Source organism: Protopterus annectens, chromosome 13.part0 (assembly GCF_019279795.1).
Source record: "Protopterus annectens isolate FY-2018-M chromosome 13.part0, PAN1.0, whole genome shotgun sequence".
Lineage (NCBI taxonomy): Eukaryota > Metazoa > Chordata > Ceratodontiformes > Protopteridae > Protopterus > Protopterus annectens.
The window spans coordinates 724,105,585-724,125,555 of NC_056747.1; the positions used below are offsets into that span (position 1 = coordinate 724,105,585).

General features: G+C 37.1%; 1 protein-coding gene across 2 annotated transcripts in view; it reads left to right on the plus strand.

Moving 5' to 3' along the window:
- Positions 1–19,971, plus strand: part of SGSM2 (small G protein signaling modulator 2) — a 1,814,022-nt gene that overhangs the window by 1,332,961 nt on the left and 461,090 nt on the right. The window lies entirely within an intron of this gene.

The window sequence follows — 19,971 nt, forward strand, 5'->3', positions numbered from 1 at the left end:
CCCCACTGCCAGTTCTTATAATAGAGTGGAGTAGTACTGAGGTGACATTACTGACAATACAGCCCCTAAGAAGGACAAAATGTTGATATGACATAATTTCATGCACGATTGAATTCCTGTTTAGCTGATACCTCTCTACCCACCAAATGCCTGTTCAGTAATGTATTGAAGATTTTATGACTAGGATACAAGAGTCAACAGACCACTTGTTTTGCAAAGCCTTGGAGACTGTGCTGTAATGATAGCCCTGACTTAATAATCAAAATAATTTTGTCATTCCTGATTTAAAGGTGAAAAGGGAGAGCAGCAGAGAAAAAGAATTGTAAAAGAAAACACAAAGATTAATGCACGTTAGGTTTAAGCAAGGCACCCTTTATTACTTGCAGCAAGGAGACAAAGCATGTAGGTACAAGGTTTGTCTGATTTTCCATATTTCAGCCTTAGTTTTTATACAGTTTTCTGCAAGTTTACAGAAAGATGCTATTATTAGATTTGCTGTTGACATGGTCAGATAATTGCAGTTTTGCAAAAACATATTTGAGAAAAACAACCTGGCCTTGGGCTTGTTTCAGCTTTCCTTAGTTTCTCACAATTCTTTCTCTAGTTCTGATATGATCCATTCAAGGTACAGTCCTGGCCTCAATACATATTCTGCTGACCATGGTGGATTTACAGACATCCATTGTTCTTTTTTCAGAGCTTCTAGCAGCTACATATTTTCACACAGAATAAGCAGAATAAATGTATTAACTGCTTTTAACCCTTAATGCACTAAACCTGCATATTGCAGTTATATATTTCAATACACTAAGCCTACATATTGCATTGCAGTTATACATTTTCCTAACATTTCCCCCCTTTTAATACTTTATTTTACTTTTAAAACCAGCACAAACATTTTTTTTTCCTTAACCATTTCCCACTCAGGATTTGCAGAGAGTCATTTAATTCAAGCTTGTGAAAGTATTTCTTCAGCTTTTAATCAGTACTTCTAATTTAACATTCTGATATAAAGTCTTTGAAATTGGAGCATCTATGAAATTTTCAACTAGTCCTTTTATACAGGGGATGCAGCAGCATCCACACACCATCAGTAAGGCTTCCCCTACACAGATGGCAATCAGAATGTTCATCAAGATGCTGCCTCAACCCCGAACCATTTTTGGAAAAAGTCTGTCAATGGATTTGGTCCTGGTTTGGTCATAGCCGACACTTGCTGAATTATTTTGAGATGGCTGTCTAATTCATGTTTGTCAGGAATAAACGAACAGCACTCCTCCTGGATTAAAGTGCACAAACCTCCTTTCACCGCTAGGGTAGTCGCATTACTTATTGTTTCAAGAAGTTTGGATAGTTTTTTCAGCTCCCAGATCGATTTCACTGCTCCGTATGCTGGTATTATGCCCACCCAAGATATGACGTCATCACCCAGATCCATGTGCGACAGTCCTTTGTCATTCACATGGGCTAAATCATGGTGATATATCCAGGATGCATTAACTTGTCCCACGGCATTAGCGTGTTTTTTGATCATTTTGAATTTTCCCCTGGGGTAGTGTCCATACATGTTGTATTGCTGGAATCAGATATGCCAGAAAACAGCTTTTAGACCAATTGCCTGGTAGCCATTTATATGCTTTATCACCACACACGAAGTAGCAGTCAGGAATTGCAACTGCGATGTTGCTGAATTTATAGTTGCCGGGCTTTTGTTGGGTCATAGCCCAGAACATTTTACTATACACAATTTGATTTTTATCAACCGTTTTTTTTTCTTTCAGTGGAGTCATTGCTATTGCCAACTTTCAATTGTTGGCCTTCGTTTGTCGTGGTGCAGGAATTTCCAGTACAGTAATGTATCACTGTCATGTTACAGGTGCTATTTTCAACCTCTGTTTTTCCGTAGTTTTGAAAGCACACTGTTCCTCTTTTTGCCTTTGGTAAGAATAGGGTCACTCTTTTAATTGATGTCACATTCACTGCATCTTTCAGCAGTGCTTGCCAGGTATGGTTCATATTTAAGGGAATCTGTATTAAGGGTATTCCTCCATGTGCAGTAGGAATAGCTGCACAGACCCAGCAATTGGAGATATTGAGGGTGTCTGCATAAGTGTGCTTAATAGCCTGATAAGTATTAAAATTTGGGTGCCACTTTGCACGTTTACTTCATTCTACTTGTGTGGCAGAGAAGAGAAATGGCCACAATAAAAAGATTATTGCTACCAGTACAGTTAATAGATGGTTATGCAATATTTTTGCGGGAATGATTGCTCTGCATTTCTGTTTTCTCCGGTTCCTCCAAGCAGATGTATTTGGATCTTTCTTGCTTCCGTCATTTTCACCTAGGACACGTGATCTTACTCTCTGCCCTATAGGACCTTAGCACCGGTGATTGCTTCACTGGGTTTGAGACTGATTAGTTGCTATTGATCTGACCCCCCTTTGTAGCCAGACTTTTGTGCTTAGTGTCCCGATGGAGAGGAAAGGTCTTTGTCCAGCTCGAAGCTCTTCACCAATTTTCAGTGCGTCAGATGTATCCACGAAGCTCGCTCTGCTATTTTGACTGCAGTAGGTGTTGAAAGAAGCACCTGGTAGGGACCCTCCCACTTTGGCGATGCCCAGTTCTTTCGCTTCACGATTTTAATCCACACCCAGTCTCCTGGCGTCACTGCCACTTCCGATGTTTCGGTTTGTTTTTGACCTGAAACAGAATTAAACCACAGCAGATGTTTAGAACTCAACAACTTTTTCATATATTCAGCTAACGTAAAATCAGCTTCCTGGTCTGATGACATGAGAGGTTTCCACTGGGGTGTATAATAAGCCCTCCCATACAGCTTCTCGAAAGGAGTCGGTCCTTTTGCTGTAGGGACGGTTCTCATGTTCAGCAGTGCCAGGGGTAAACAGTACAGCCAGGTTTTCCCTGTCTCAGCTATCAATTTCCTCAGTTTGCTTTTCAGTATACCATTATGCCTTTCAACCAGCCCTGCAGACTGCGGATGATATGCACAATGATTTTTTAAAGAAATACCAAAAAACTTACTCAGCTGTTGTATGGTTTGATTTACAAAGTGCGTACCATTGTCACTATAGATTCTTTCCGGAATGCCGAACCTAGGAATAATTTCCTTAACAAATACTTTTGCCACTGTAGCTGCATCTGGGTTTTTGGTTGGAAAGGCTTCCACCCATCTGGAAAACATATCTATAATGACAATGCAATACTTCTTATTCTCACATTTGTTCAATTCTATGAAATCCATACAGATAGTATGAAACGGATATGGTGGTGTGGGAAAACTCCCTTGCTTGGGCTTTATTGCCCCCTGTGCATGGTGTTTGCTACAAATTTGACACATTAAACAAAATTTTTTAGAATAGTTTGTAAATCCGTACGTTATGACCACCTGGTTTACCAACTGTATCGTCCCCCCTGTTGAGACATGGCACTGCCCATGGCTCAACAATGCCGCATAGCGGAACAAATTATAGGGTAGTATTGGTTTTCCTTCCTTAGAGATGTACAACCCCTTTTCGAGGATTGCTCTTTGTTTTATTTATTGCTGTTTTTCAGCTTGCGTAGTGAGTGTCTGCATTGTTTTTAACATATTTAGGTTCAGAATTTTAGAGGGTTGTAATTTCTCGTTTACAAGAAATACTTTTGTAACTATTTGTTTTGCAGCTATATCAGCTCTTGCATTACCTTTTGAAATTCTATTTTGTTGCTTGGTGTGAGCTGCACATTTGCAAATGGCCACCTTCTGAGGTAACTGAATAGATTCTAAAAGATTTAAAATAAACTGCGCATGATTTATAGGTTTGCCAGTAAATGTTATCATACCCCGGTTTTTCCACTGTTGTGCAAACACATGTAGAGTGGAAAAAGCGTACTGGCTGTCAGTAAAAATGTTTACACATTTACCCCTTGCTAAGGTACATGCCCGTGTCAGGGCAATCAATTCTGCTGCCTGTGCAGATAAATTGTGTGGTAAGGATTTTGCTTCTACAACCTCAGTATTAGAGACTACTGCATATCCTACTAGGTTATGTCCTGCAGGACCCCTTTTGCACGAGCCATCCACGTAGTATGTCACCTTGGCATTTTCCAAGGGGACATCTGTGAGATCTTTTTTAGGTAATGTCTTTTGCTCGATTACCTGCAGGCAGCGATGCGGTGTGCCGTCTGCAGGGGTCAGGAGCAGAGTAGAAGGGTTCAAAGTCATGCATCGTTCAATTGTCATATGAGGTTGGCTCAACAATATAGTCATGCAGGAGAGATGCCTAGCAGGGGAAAGATATGCCACCTTTTCTTGTAGCAAAATAATCGCGACTGAGTGGGGTACCCTCAGAGTGAGGGGGTGGAGCAAGACTACTGAGGCCGAAGCTTGCACTGCCATTGCTGCTGCAACTACTGCCTGCACACAATGGGGTAAGGACCATGCCACTGGGTCTAATTGTGATAAATAGTAAGCAATGGGGTGTTGCTTATCCTCATGTTGTTGTGTTAGTACTGATGTCATATAACCCTGCTTGCATTTGACAGTCTGGAAAAATCGTTTTTGATAATTTGGTAATCCCAGAACTAGAGAGGACTCTATTAATTGTTTCAGTTTACAAAAGGCAGATTCTGCCTCTGATGTCCATTGTAACAACTCCTGCGCTGCCATACGCTTTTTATATATAAGATCAGTTAGGGGTGTAGTTTCCAAGGCATAGTTTGGAATACAGCTTCGACAGAAATTAGTCGTTTCCAAGAAGGGCATCATTTCTTTCTTGGTGGTGGGTTTTGGTGCCTGCAAGATTGCCACTTTTTTGTTTTTATTTAGAGTTTTACCTTCCTTGGATATCACATATCCTACGTACTTAACCTGTTTTTTTCAGAGCTGCAGCTTATCTTTGTTTACTTTATGTCCCTCAGCAGCTAAAAATCGTAGAAGTACTACAGTATTTTTCTTACAATCCTGCAGGATGGGGGCCGCCAATAAAATGTCATCAACATAAAGTAAGACCTGACTACCCTTTGGTGGATTAAACCTTGCCAAATTACTTGACATTTTTTGTGAGAATATCGTAGGGCTCTTACAATATCTCTATGGTAGTCGCATATGTGTATTTTTTTCCCTGAAATGTAAATGCAAACCAATACTGGCTATCTGGGTGTATTGGTATTGAAAAGAATGCATTACTAATATTCATCACTGAAAAATATTTTTGTTGAGGTTTTAAGTTATTTAACAGAGTGTGTGGATTTGGCACTATAGGTGCCCTTGGTACTACTGCGTCATTTACAGCTTGCAAATCCTGGACCATACATCATTCTTCATTGGCTTTTTTAACTGGGAATAGAGGTGTATTACATGGAGAATCAGGAGATTCCACTAGCACTCTTCCCTTAAGTAATGCTGCTATAATAGGTTTTATCTTTGCTTCTGCATTTTTCTTTAAGGGGTATTGTCTTTTCTGTGGTTTAAATGCTGATTTCGGTGTGATATTAACTGGCCCTGCCGTACGGATAAGTCCTAAATCTGATTTCCCTGTTGACCAGAGAGTCTTTGGTATATCTCGCAAGGTGTTTTTTTCCTCCTTCAGTAGGAGCGTTCATCAGCTGTCTTCGAGAGAATGCAGGTACACAGCCGGGTTGGTCTTTGTCACCCAATTCAATTTCTGTACTTATATTTCCTGTCCTGACAGTTCCAGTTCTGTTTGTTTCTCCCATCTTGCGGCTTTCTCCCCTAGGTCTGCCAACTGTATATTTTTATTCTTGGTCAAGCTAACATGTGGTAATTAGATTTATAAAGTGTTAAAAATTCCTGGGGCAGCGAACAGCTGACTACACTATTTTCTTTTTTGTCCCAGTACAGGTTACACAGTACCAATCTATTTGTATGATTCTTAAATAATTTTTCTTTATATTCCTTATTGGGTCCTGGTGTATTACAGAAATATAGGGTCCAATGTAATAGGTGTTGTTTATTAATATCGAGGGAGGGAAACCTACTGATGACTACATTCATCAGCTCCTTGGTCACAGTCCCTGGACCAGTTGTGACCAAGTCCTGACTATACCAATAAAATATTTTACCCCCCGATTGCACTGTAAAGGTGTCAGTTTGTCGCTGTGGTTTAATTCCCTGCATGGTTGGGACTACTGCTATGCTAAATAACTGCATGAGATTCCTTCCCAAGAGATTTACTGGGCACTTTGCAGATACTACAGTCTTACTTTTTTGTGTCAATCCCAAAACAGGATCAGTTATTGTAATATTGCGGGAGAGGGGCTCCCGATATAGCTGCCCATTAGCTGCTTTGACTAATATGTAGTCGGATGATTCTGAGTTTTCTGGCAATTTGGAGGGGTGTATCAGGGTTTCTGATGCCCTTGAGTCGCACAAAAATTTGACTTTCCTGCCTTCCACTGAAATTATAACTTCTGGTTTAGTATTTGCTAAGTAGAGCTCCAAGCTCAATAAAGCCAAGTCTAGTACTTCATTTTTTACTTTACCGTCATTAATTCCCTGTACTTTCTCTATTTCCCTTTTCACATTTTCATTTGTCCTTTTTGCAGTAGCCCCTTCTAATGATTTTAGACTATCATATGGTCAGTCTTCACCTTTTTTGTCTTCTATTGTTGCTTTCTTATTTTTTCTGCAATCCCTTGCCAAATGTTCCTTTTTACCACATTTGAAACATTCACCCCTTTTTTTACGTCCTTTAAAGTCTTCTGATCGTTGATCAGTCTGCCTACCTCCCTGTGCATTTTTTTCTGCCCTTCTTCCCGGGGTGTACTACATAAACTTCTGCTTCGTCCTCTACAGAAAATACTTGAGCCTTCTTTTTCTTTTTGCTATTGAAATGCCTTTTAGCATGCCTAGCATATTCGAGTAGTGATTGTAGCCTGCTAGTTCGATGAATAACCATATGTTTTGTAATACAACTGCTTATAGGTGCACCACTACCTTTTAAAAATGCATTTTTCAACTGCTGATCATATGGAGAGTCTTGTTTTTGGTCTTTGGGGACCTGCATCCCACAGTGGTTGTTAAAACATTTCAGCAGCCTAATGAAATATTGGTCAACTGTCTTACCCTCCTGTTGGATGCATTGATTAATGCACGTCCAGTCTGCCTTAGGTTTCCATTTTTCAGAGATGCAGTCTGTAAGTCCTTTTACTTTAGCATCTAAATCTGCACTGCTATGAGGAAGGGGTTTTTGTTTAGCATTACGAGGATTCCAATTGCCACAAATCATGTACCAATTTGGCCCTACAATTTGTCGAACTACCTTTTTTATTTTTCCCCATTTAAATGATAACTTAGCCTCATTCCTTGTAAATCGTATGAAAATTTTCTAAAATTAATTTTCAGATGGGGAATCCCTTTTGTAGCTTTCCGGATATATTTTGGAGTCCAGGGTCTATATACTAAGATGGTTGGATCCTGATTATCCTGCCCTGCCTAAGGGTTCGGTACTTCTATGAGTGGACATATTTCCTCTTTCCTCTTCTTCTTTTCCCGCAGGTTGTGTGTCTTTAGATTACTGCCATGACTCTTGATTACCTGCTTTCGTTCGTGACCTAGTTTCAGTGGGATCCCTTATTTTAGCTAGTTTCAGTTTTATAGTGTCCCTATCCTCAGTGACCACAGGATATAGTGGGGGTGGATCAACCTGTCTACTCGCTTTATATTCTGGTAAGGGAGGGGGAGGCGGAGGTGCTGATGCTTTTACTATGTTATTTTTCCTATCTAAAAACATTGTCTTTGAATCCTTGTTCTTTTGGTCCCTACGGTTTACTTTCTCCAGCCACCTGTGTGCCTGGGGAATTTCTAACTGTCGTTGCTTTTTTACCTGACCTTTAGAATCAGTTTTAAGTTGTTTAATAAGTTTGATGAGTGAGGATTTTTCTAATTTTCTGTCAAATTCGTATTTAATAACCCATTTTGAAAAGTATCTAACGTCTGCGCGCTTTGACTGCATATATTTTGCATCTTTCGTTAACGGTGGGTCTCAGGGTGTTTTTTGTACAGTTATTACCCATTTTCCTTTACCTTTGATTGTTATGTAACTTCACCTTGATTCTCTAGTTTTAACGTGTACCACGGATTTTGTTATAGTCCCTTCAGAATGACTGCCTTAAGTCTACTTATTCTGTTTTTCCTGATCTATGACAAGACAGTACCTTTTCTATCCCTGACTGTAAGAAAAATACAATTTGACAAAAAACAATACACATCTAGTCCCTGATCCTGAAACAGAAAAAAAGTAGATTCACCTTACCTGAGCCCACATGATTGATCGCCGATTCGCGGAAAATCCGTCCTTTAGTCACAGATCAGAAAGTGGCTGGCCTCTTTTGACGACAATTCAGTTGCAGGACTTTACATATAAGAAGAACCGATTTGGTTTCTTCCCCGTACGGTTTCAGCCACCTGGCCGTCTGATCTGAGGTGAAGAGAGGGTTTCCGGTCCGAAGGACCAATCTGTAAAAGAAAACACAAAGATCAATGCATGTTAGGTTCAAGCAAGGCACCCTTTATTACTTGCAGCAAGGAGACAAAGCATGTAGGTACAAGGTTTGTCTGATTTTCCATAGTTCAGCCTACAGTTTTTATAGAGTTTTCTGCAAGTTCGCAGAAAGATGCTATTATTAGATTTGCTGCTGACATGGTCAGATAATTGCTGTCTTGCAAAAACATATTTGAGAAAAACAACCTGGCCTTGGGCTTGTTTCAGCTTTCCTTAATTTCTCACAATTCTTTCTCTAGTTCTGATATGATACATTCAAGGTACATTCCTGGCCTCAATACACATTCTGCTGACCATGGTGGATTTACAGACATCCATTATTCTTTTTTTCTGAGCTTCTAGCAGCTGCATATTTTCACACAGAATAAGCAAAATAAATGTATTAACTCCTTTTAACCTGTAAGGCACTAAACCTGCATATTGCAGTTATATATTTCAATACACTGACTAAACCTACATATTGCATTGCAGTTATACATTTTCCTAACAAGAATACAATGCATTCTTCACTAGTTAACATGATGTATGTGTAACCCATAAATTGCACAAGATAACATCTGAAAGAGAGCAGTGGAGATGTAGTAAAATAATAAACTCTGCATAGTAATAGAAGCATAATTACTTGTCCTTTTTATGTAGGAATCTAAGCAAAGGTATAACCTTTCCCCTGATAGCTACTGCTTAATTAAAAAATGATATAAACAGAGTCTCTCCAGGAAATACTTGAAAACAATTCATCGATACATTCTAGAAAAGTAGTATGCTTATTGAATTGTTTTTATCACTTACTAATGCAAGACTTTGAGGCACTGTGTACTACTACTATTTCTTTTCAACGGGGTCATAACTAATTAAAAAGCATTTCCTTGGAAAAGGATAAGAATAGACGCAAGACAGAATCTAAAGACACTAAACTGAAAACTGTGGCCCTGATATATTTATGTATATAATATGTATACTTGTTGTTTTTTTCTCTTTCTTGTCTCATTAATGCATATATAGTGGAATGTTGGTGGCAAGCAAATATAAAACAAATGAGTTAATTATCTTCTAAAATTGCAGAATATAACAGTATTAGAGTGAACAATCTCAGAATTTTATTAAAACACTAAGAGGTATGTAAACCAATGTCTGTAATGTATATACATATATATATATATATATATATATATATATATATATGTGTATATGTATATATATATATATATATATATATATATATACATACATAGAGAGAGAGAGGGAGGGAGAGGGGCAGGCCTATCTCTCCAATTTATTTAAATATTTGGCTTGGTTCTTACAATCTAAAAGGCACTATTGAGAAACTGAGAGCAGGGATTTAGGTTACTGTGTTGTGCAGGAACAATCCAGATCCTGAGTGCATTACAATTTGTATTATAGAGTTGTGCTTTTAACTTGTATCATCTGTTATGTAAAAGTGTTATAACGTTACCTTATACATGATGCACCAATTGAAATTTTTTTCAAAGTTACATTTTTTGATTCTCTTCCAGATGGTGTAGATAAGTGGTTAGGCACTAGGGTTTATCTAGAGAGAACAGGTATTGCAATAGCTATACCTAGACTAAAGGAAACAGTTTTTAAAACAGTTCAACAAAGTGTAGGGGAAATTTCTAAAGTTATTTCAACTGTAACCTACAATGTAGCGAAAGAATGTGGATAACTGATTCATGGAGCGTAAAGGGACTCCAAGAAAAAAAGAAAAGAAATCTACTTGTGCACCAACTTTTTCAGTTTAAAGTAAACATAATCTTTTTGCAAGAGACCTATATGCTTATCAAAGATTGGGAAAAAGGTAGAGAGAAAAAATGGCTCTTAAACGTAATAGCATCAGGCAATAATACAAACTCTAAGGGTGTAGCAATTTTAATTAAAAATATTTCAGTTGGAAAATAACAGAATGCGTAGCAGACCAAAATGGCAGATGATGTTTCTTTGTTTGTACTAATACCCACTGTCTAAAACCTGTTCTTAAATCTATATAGCCCATGTGTAAAACAGCAAGATTTTATTATTGAAATATATAACATCCTAATGAAATTCCCAAGCTGCTATTACATATTAGGAGGCGACTGGAACATGGCTCCTAACCCAGAAACAAACAGATCTACTAAAAACAAAATATACAACACCCAAATTTTATTAGCCCTAAAGGACCTAATAACAGATTGCAAACTAGCTGACCCATACAATTTTAGTGACAGCAAATCTTTAGTTAAATATACCTGTTACTCTCCATATTAAAAATCATAGTCTAGAATAGATTTCTTTCTGGTCTCCGAGATACTTCTTCAGACAAAAACAGACTATACGATAGAACCCAGATTCCTCTCTGACCATTTTAAAATTACCATAGCACTGATCGCACCTAGCGACAAAAACAATAAACCCAAATGCCCATCATGGTCCTTAAATCCAAACCTCTTGCAAAAGAAGGATGTAATCCAAGAAGTAAATAATATAGTACTGGAAACAGACAATAATCCTTTAGATAAGAACATAAAAGCAAATATTGTGGGAAGAAATAGCCAGGGAATTGTTATGGCTGGGCTTGTATAGGCCCTAGGGCGGATAGCCTAGTACCAACCTATGAACCTATGTATGATGTGCGGTGGGCAGCTTGCAAAGCAAGAATGAGGGGAATATTAATTCAGAACGCATCCCATTACAAAAAATATACAGAGAAGAAGAATATAAACTGCAAAGCAAATTGAAAGAAGTTGAAATGAAAATTCAAATCAAATACAGTTCAAAACTTGAAACACAGATGATAAACTTGCAAAAAGAATTATACTTCTTAACATTCAAAACAAATACTCTTTTGTTGAGATGAAGGTGCTAGCTAGATATGTTGACAGTGCTCAAACCCCTTCCAAACTACTAGCAAGAATAATCGCAGCCAAACAATCAATACCAAATATAACAGAATTAGACTATGAAGGAGGAAAAATTAGTACAAATCAAGAAATAGCAAAGACCTTTGAAGACATATACAGGATCTTGTATGGACTACAAAAGCAAACCAGATCAGAAGATTGTACAAATTTCCTAAGAAATTTAACGTTCCCAAAAATAAATGAACAGCAAAATGAAATATTAAGAGTACCGTTCACAAAGGAAGAAATTCTTGCTGAAATAACTAAGCTAAAATCAAGTAGGGCACCAGGACCAGACAGTTTCACAAATACATTTACAAAACCTTTGCCCAAAATGTAGCAAGCAGTTTACTAAAACTATACAACCACATCAGTGAGCGTGGCATGATAGATCCATACCTTAATGTCTCCAGAACTATCTTTATTCATAAACCTAACTCAGAAAAATCAAATCCACTAAATTACAGACCAATGCCACTAATAAATATTGACATCAAAATTCTAGCTGGTATCCTAGCAAATAGATTTAAGAGTATTGTCAGTAATCATCTCTCCGGAACAAGCTGGGTTTATCCACTCTAGGCAAACCTGGGATAACATGCTTAACCCTAGCTGCAATAATGAAACTATGCAAAAAAGAAAAAAAAAACAAGGTATGCCCTGGAGCTAGATGCTAGCAAAGCCTTTGATAAAGTTAATCAAGAATTTCTATTTGAAACACTGTCATTCTATAATATTCCAAAATAATTCACTGACATAATAAGAAAGTTATACAAAAACTCATGCACATCAATTAAAATAAATAAAATAGAATCCAAACCAATAAAAATAGTAAATGGTACAAGATAGGGGTGCCCTCTGTCTCCATACCTCTTCAATTTGTATATTGAACCCTTATTCCTTCTCATATTCCAGCGCACATATCACATAACAAAGCTTCTAAACAATGAAATGTTCCTAACTGCTTTCGCAGATGATGTCAATATATTTTTCGAAACCCCTAATACAGACCTTAGTAAAATTATGAAATATATTGATAATTTCTCAGAAATATCAAACTATGAAATCAACACATCCAAATCTAAAATCTTTCCAATTATTCCACTAGGCCATAAAGAGTACAATTTCCCGGACACACCAATTCAAATTGACTACTCCCTCAAATACTTAGGAATACTTTTCGATCATAATCAGAAGTCAATAATCCCAAACAACTTGGGGAGGCTATGAACACAAGTAAACCAAGACTTCTATGGATGGAAAAATATGAAACTGTCAACCTTAGTTAAGGTTGCAGTCATTAAAATTAATGTTATTCCAGAAGTGATTTATCAATTAAATGCAACAAATACTAACATCCCCGAAAACTTCTTTCAAAAAATCTGCACAGAAATAGCTAAATTCATCTAGTACCTGAAATCAGCAAGGATCAAATGCTCAAAATTAATCCTGCCAAAAGAAAGAGGGGGGCTGGCACTTCCAGATTTCAAGCTATATATGATAGAATGTACTCTAACAGAATAATACAGATGTCAGAACACTCTCCTATGGCTAAAGAATGGTCACCAACATGGGTTAAACTATGGTTTGAATGGTTTCAACATGTTAAATCATTAAATATTAATTCCAAAGCCCTACCCTTTATCCAGAAAGAACAGTTCAAGAAAATTGGATTACACAAATCATTAAGAAATAATATCGTAATATTTTGGAAACTGCTTGCATCTACAAACCTAGTGCATACTTTGGCTCTTCTGCAACCTATACATTTAAATCCTAATCTCACATTGAATAAAAATATGATAAATCTCAATCAATATCCACAAGTTAAGAACTATGTCATATGGGACATTCTCAAAATCAATGAGTATACTATAGAAGACACCAGAGAAAAGTTGACGCTTAGCAAAAAACGTAATAATTCTAAGACAATTTAAATATTTGGCTGCCACGCTGGGTAGCTAACAATTCAGTACAAGCAGACATCAATACTACAACATCACTGCTACAATGCCTTTCTTACTAAAAGAAAATGCTTTCTAACACATACAAGTAAATTACATCCATCAAATATCAATCGTCTTTACTGTTCCCTGCCCATACTAGTAAATTACATCCATCAAATATCAATAGTCTTTACTGTTATCTGCCCATACAAGTAAATTAGATCCATCAGATATCAATCGTCTTTACTGTTCTCTGCCCATACAAGTAAATTACATCCATCAAATATCAATCATCTTTACTGTTCTCTGCCCATACAAGTTAATTACATCCATCAAATATCAATCACATTTACTGTTCTCTGCCTACTGGAATGAGAAAAATGAAAAAATTATTGATGAACAAAAATCCAAAGCGATAGAAACTACACAAAAATTATCTCCTTTCAAGAGTTTAATCTATATACACAATTGATGATCAACAACAATGCCTACTATACACCAGTGATTTTAAATAAATTTAATCCAAACTACTCCCCAAACTGTCCCTATTGTCCAGCAGTGAATGCTGATCTTTTTCACATCCTATGGGGCTGTAAATTTACATACAGGTTATGATGTTCTCTGAAGGTGAAGTTAGAAAAAATGGGTTATGAGCAGTCAACATTATCGTGGGAATTTGCTATCCTACATATAACCGCCCCAAAATTACTTAAGCAGGACACACGGATATTAGTCACATTATTTGAGCTAATGAAACTGTACATCACCCAAAATTGGGCAGATAGAACCAAACCATCATGGGAGGAATTCAAGAACAAAGTAACTAGATATGTTACAGCACATTAATTAATCACAAGAGATAGTAATAAATGCACGTATTTTCAAAAATATTGGAGTCTCCTCCTGAACCACATTCTAAAAGAATGAATATTATTCAAAGAATCAAATCATCACTTTGTATACAAATTCCCATATACTAAGTAAAGTACAAACAAAACAAACTTGGACAAGCAACTTAAGGATGAATCAAATACAGGGACATGTCAGTCATGCTTCTGCCCTTTAGCTGCTATTGTACCTGCTGTAAATCTTGTATATAATGTGTTAGAGTTTGACACCATGCAGTTAGGATAATTCTGTACATTTTTCTGTTAAAATTTGAAGATAAAAAGTAAATGGGTTTTATTGAATGTGACTTAGTAAAAATATGACCTGATTGCACGTTGAAACAAATATTATTTTGTATCTGACAATTCTCATGATCGTTTGTATTGTGATTTACTGTAATTTACTTTTGGAAAACAAAAATAAATATGGAAAAAAAAAGAATAGTTTTACCACATGAAAAATGGCAATATCATGCAACAGCAGCATGTCCTAAAAGATCGGTATACGATGTTGCTGTAAAAGTAAAAGCTCTACAAAAAGAAGAATGCTGGTGTGACTGAGATTATGGAGAATTCTGTGGTATATTTAGTTAGCTTTGCAAAAAAAGTGTCTTATAAAAGAAGATATGAAATTAAGACTTCTGAATCATCCTGTAAATCAAGAATTTTATTCAGTAAATCTACTGATGATAGCATACTTGACAAAAAAAGGCAAAAAGTCATGTTTCAAAAACATATACGTACTTCCTTTTTCTGCACTGCAAACATATTTCATTGCTAATGTGATACCATTTTATGGGAAAGAAACTGCATAAGAGAATTTCCATCATTGAAAGCAATCTGGCTATAATGTAAATGCAGCAGAAAGAAAAATATGTATTCAGAGATCTTCAACATGGTTTCTATCTTTCTCTATTCCCTGTATATTCCTCAGTATCCTTAGGAGGCAGTTTCAGCTCCATCTGGCAACTAATAATCAAAGACAAATGGGTGCTGCAAACAATGTAGCAGTGTTATGTTAAATGTTCTATACTTCAGACTGTGGGCCTAATTGACCTTCAAGCAGCCTGCCTTCGGTCCATCTAGTGTCATAAACTCTGTCACCCAAGTACTCATCTAATTCCCTTTTAAATAAACAAATTGTCAGCAAGCAGCACTAAAATGAAAAGAATTGCCCAAAACTTAACTTTTACATTTAGGGATTACCAACTAATAATCTTTATTTCTAGTTCATTTCTGATGGTAGTTTTTTGTTATAGCCACACTTACTCTTAAGCTTTCAGATTTAAGGCATATATAGAAAGATTAAATCACCCCTAAATAATCTGTCTTATTGAGAATAAAGATTATGCCATAGAATTTATGTAGGATATAGAAGGGTAGTTAGCCATACACTTGCCATTCCATCAAATTAATTTTGCAGCTCTGCTTCAGTAAAGCAGGTGGATAAAATCGTGACTATGCCCGAGGTGATCTGAGTTTGACTAGTGGCTCAGGCAGCTAACAGATATCAGGGAAGGATGGGTGTTACCATCCTGGGTGGGTGGGGGATTGGCTGTGGATTTCATTGCAATCTGTGTTGGAAAATGGTGATGTTGAGCATTGGTGGTGTATATGTGATGGTGGGTGTATATGGCTGAACTGCTGCAGAGGAGGGGCAATACGTAGTAACATCCCCTGTTGCACTCCCACTTATGGACTCTACACTAGTCACCAGGGCAGGAAGGCATTGAGGGTAGGGCATGGGGGAAAAACTGTGGTAGAATGGTGATGGTCAAGATCCCCAGGAAGCACTTAAGCTCCATGCCCAGCCCCAGGTAATATAGGAAGCTATCTAAGGCAGCAGAGGAGTAGATGACAGACCCAGCATAGACATGGGACACTGGGTGGGACTGCTTTTGAATGTTTCAGAGATCAAAAAAAGTTAATTTAGCACTTGGATCAGCTTTCTTTTCAAAGAATGCTATCTTCCAAGTAAAGAGGGTCTGTGCAAAAACTGAAACACACCACCACAGGCTACTAAAAATTATAAGTAAAGAGGGTAGGTTTTTATTCCAGACTACTACTGGTACCAGAGAAGAATAATACCTCAAGAACAGTTCTAAACTTGCCAAATCTGAATAAGTTTGTGAATTAAAAAGACATTCCTGGTAATGACTTTGATGATAGTGCTTCTTTTCATAGGTCAAGATTCTCACATGTCTACAGTAAACATGGAATATGCATATGTTTACATTCCAGTGAGACCTCAAAAATGCATTTCAGACTTCAGGTGGATCTTTGTGACTTTCAGTTTCATTTCTGCCATTTGTGCTAACCACAGTTCACAACTCATTTGTCAAATATTTAGCCCCATGTTTTGCATAACTCAGGAAAGAAATTACAACTGTTGTCCACTATCAAGACGGTTGATAGGAGCAAACAAAAAGGAACTTCTGACACTACACATTATTCAGACCATTGCACTGTTCCAGGCTGTATGGAAGTATTGATATCAGTAAACTGCAGGAAGTCTTGTATGACTCACTCAGCATCTCAGTAACTCTTCCAAGGGCTTTCAAAAGTTTAGTGTTAATGAGGGCTTTTCCATCTCATGACAAGAAATGGTGATTCAGTCAGTTCTGTAAGAATTCTCTCAGCAACAAGCAGTCACAGGACACTTGCTGAAGACATTGGGATATGTCTTGCATTTTTCTGGCTCTACAATCAAGATTATCAATGAGAAAAATACAATGGCCATCTCAGAAACATTTGCAACTAGCCCTCTGATCCTGGATATGATGATTGCTATAACATAGGACATAAAGAAAGACAGAAAGAGAATTCCTGTTATGGATAAAAATGCACAACTTATCCACAGGAATGATTTATTTCCACAATCCAAAGTTCATATTTTAACCACCAACTCTTTGGGTTATGCTTGGTAAGATAGTATCAACAAGACTGTTAGTCCTAACAAGAGAAATCAATTCACATCAACAAGAAGGTGATAAAGGCCTTCTAAAGGGTCCTGACAATCTTTCAGAGCAGCATCCAGCCAGGCCATCTGCAAATCAACAGGTAATATTACTGTGCTGTTGTGAATATGTACATGAAAGGAGGAAACCCATCTTTTCATCTATAAAAAAAGAGACAATTCAGATGAGGTATGGCCTCTGAAAGGCAATCCCTGCTTAGCAGTAACTTGTTTTCCAGACTTACAAACTAACGGGGGCACTGAGCATAAGAATTATTTCAGCTTATGAACAGAAATGGGATGCAGACAATCTGTATTAAGTTTATCAAATGTAAGGCCTTCCAGAGATTTATCTGTTCATTGCCTAATTCAGCAATCATTTCCACAGTTTCTTTTCCATGATGCCTTAAAATCAGGTTGGAAGATAGATGTCGTCTCCTTTTCAGTGAAACACCACACTGATGTATGCCTTTACCCCTTTTCTCTTCATCAAGAAAGTTCTTTTCTTAAATCTTTGCTTACCTAGCAAGAGGGGTAGAGTTACACATCCTTGAAAACTCAGCCTCTGAGCTTTTGTATGGGGTTTGATTTTTAACAGCAGATTTTTTTTCCTCACAAGCAATAAGTATTTTAAAAGAATCTAAATGGCCTAGTCTAAGAAAACCTTCCATAAAAAAAGTGAAAGGGATTTGTTTCATGGCCAATGACATAAGGGTTTGACCATTTACATTGTGTAAATATCTTGATTATGGCGCTTTTTGAGATACTGGTTTTATTCATATTTAATTGTTTTTATCAATCAAAGCTAATGTTTCTGTGATGCCTGTATATTTTGCAGCCATTTCACAGGCAGGAACTCAGTCTTCCATTAAGACATTCCTTGAGGAGGTTCTTCATTTAAGGCTTCCAGGAAGTCACTTCTCTCTTCCTTGGGGTATGACCTTTTACAACATTGAAACCATTCAATCTAGTAGGGTTAAAATGTCTATTCTAGAAGACACTCCTCCTATCTGCAGTTATGTCTGGCAAAAGAATTTCAGAGTTACAGTCTCTTGTGTAACCTTCATTATTTAGTATTCCCCAATAAAAGGGTGTCAGTCCATCTTTTATGCCAGAAGTATTTTCAGCAGTGGATGTTAAATTGGTCCATTCATTTGCTAGTGTTTTTGCAGACTATCAAAATAACAGAGAACAACAACTTTTGGTATGGTTGCTTAAGCAAACTTATATGACTAAGGTTGCTCCTCAGCAAAATTGATTTTCTGGTTAACAATATATGGATTTGTTCCTCGGACAGAAAACTAAGAAATAAAACAGGGGACAGCCTCCTCATCAGGCTCACATTTTGTATCAAGTCAAGGAAAGAAACAATCTAAACGTGTTTACAGGAAGGAATATTTCCTGTTTGTATCTAGATGTCATAAGAGCTGTCTGTGTAATTTGTTTTGTCATTAGTATCTTAAATGCATCTGCTAAAGCTTTTCTCCACAGGCCTCTGCGGAAAATGGGCTTTGTGTTTTCTTGGTCAGCAAAACTAAGCAAGTAAGATGGACCAAAACCCAAACCTCATTGTAGACGTGGCTACTTTTGCTTTGTAAAATCCTTTGGGGAAAATAACCCCACAGGAACACACAAGTCTGTCCTGTATTTGATTCTTCAAGAGTTGCAATAAGCAAATCTAAACTAGATGGTTTTATATGGGACACACTGAAACACATTAGTTAAGTTGATAGGGCACTGTCAGAACATTCAGATTCCATAACCATTTTGCAAAAATTGCACAGTCTCCTAAAAGACAAGGTTATGAACTTGGAACCAAAATATAAGAGCTGCTGAGACAAAAATGGACTTGGAGGACAGAGCAAATAGAAGAAAAAACATTTCTTGGTCATCTGGATGCCAGAACAGATGAAAGGGAGGACCTGCGTTACTTCATTCAGCACCACTTTGGTAGACGGTCTGATCTAATGGTAAACTCAATTTGGATAGAGGGCATAAAGTTCAAGTGTAAAGAGGTAGAGAAGGTAGTAACAGACAACAGCACATTTTAGCTTACCTGGAGATGGTATGCAATACAAGATAAATTATTGGGTAAATCATGGAAGCCAAGTCTTCTCTGAAAGGATGGCAATCATGTATTTATAAACGGTGATTACTCAGCTGTCACTATGCAGAGAAGGGAAAGAATACATGTAATTGTATTCAATGTTTAAAAGTTGTTTTGTTTTCAAATGGTTTGGAAGTGTTTGAGGGTCTTCTCAAGCTTAACACATTCCCTCCCAAGAGAGCTCTGGAAGTTTGCAATGCAACTTCTAATGGGTGGAGCCTAAGCTTTTTGATACATTCAAATTATGCCCTCACATTTCAGACAAATGTTCATATCGTTGGGACCACAGCGGTTAATAAAGAAGTGTAAATGGTAAATTCTTCAGCACAAACTATTTTTATAGCGGTAGTATTCTTTAGGTTCTAGTTCTTAAATTGGATTTTATAAGTCACAGTAAACACAGTAACTATTAAGTTCATAATATTTTGTAAGCAACTTATAATATCTCAGCAACCACTGAAGTTACACATATACTATCGGCAGAATTTTGTTCACCAGCTGACAACTTAAATATGAGGCTAAGCAATTCTGTCTATACTACTTGGTTGAAAAGTATGAAATTTATGACAAGGTAAATAAATATATGAACAACAAATTATCTTTACCTGCACTATGCAGAAGTCAAATAGCAGTTGTTTACCATTGCGTAAGCTTT